We start from the raw sequence: 777 nt of genomic DNA, 5'->3' as shown, positions 1-777 counted from the left end.
GCTGTTAAATCACGTCGTTTGCCCATATCTTCAGAAAAAAAATCACTTCTACTGTCGTGGTAAACATCCTGCTTCCCTATTTATAATGGTCTGGCCCTCTAGCAACTTCAGTGCGAAATTATAGTTAATTTGCCTACAAACGTCAGGTGGTCATAATAATCTGGCCACTCAGTGTATGTATACATACATATATATATATATATAATTGTTGATCATATTACAGATGTCTCCCATTTCACCCCTCCCATTACCACCCTCCTCCCAGCCCCTACTCACCCCACAGGTCTTCACAACCCTATTGCCTGTGCCCACAGGCTATGCATACCCTATCTAATAATAGACAAACATGGTAATTAACCGTACCTCCACTATACTGCCCATCGGCTAATCAGGGTGATATGCAAATTAACTGTCAACCAAGATGGCGGCCGGCAGCAGCGCAGCTGAAGCGAATATGAGGCTTGGTTGCCCAGGCGACAGAGGAAGCCAAGGTGCCTGCCGCAGCCCAGCTCTGAGCTCCAGATGCAACAATGTTGCAATTATAGAAGCTAAACAAATTCCCAGATACCTGCTTTCAGTCAGCCGGCCTCAGAGCTGGAGCTGCAACAAAGTCTCAATTACAGAAGGTAAATAAATCCCAGAACAAAAAAAAAGCAAAAAGGAGAGACTGGGAGCTTCAGTTGCAGGCTTGGCCTGCCTGAAAACAGCCCTCAGCCCCTCATCCAGGCTGGCCAGGCACCCCAGTGGGGACCCCCACCCTGAAGGGGGTGCAGGCAG

Source organism: Myotis davidii, unplaced genomic scaffold, assembly GCF_000327345.1.
Source record: "Myotis davidii unplaced genomic scaffold, ASM32734v1 scaffold1847, whole genome shotgun sequence".
Taxonomy (NCBI): Eukaryota; Metazoa; Chordata; class Mammalia; order Chiroptera; family Vespertilionidae; genus Myotis; species Myotis davidii.
This window is presented reverse-complemented; position numbering follows the sequence as displayed.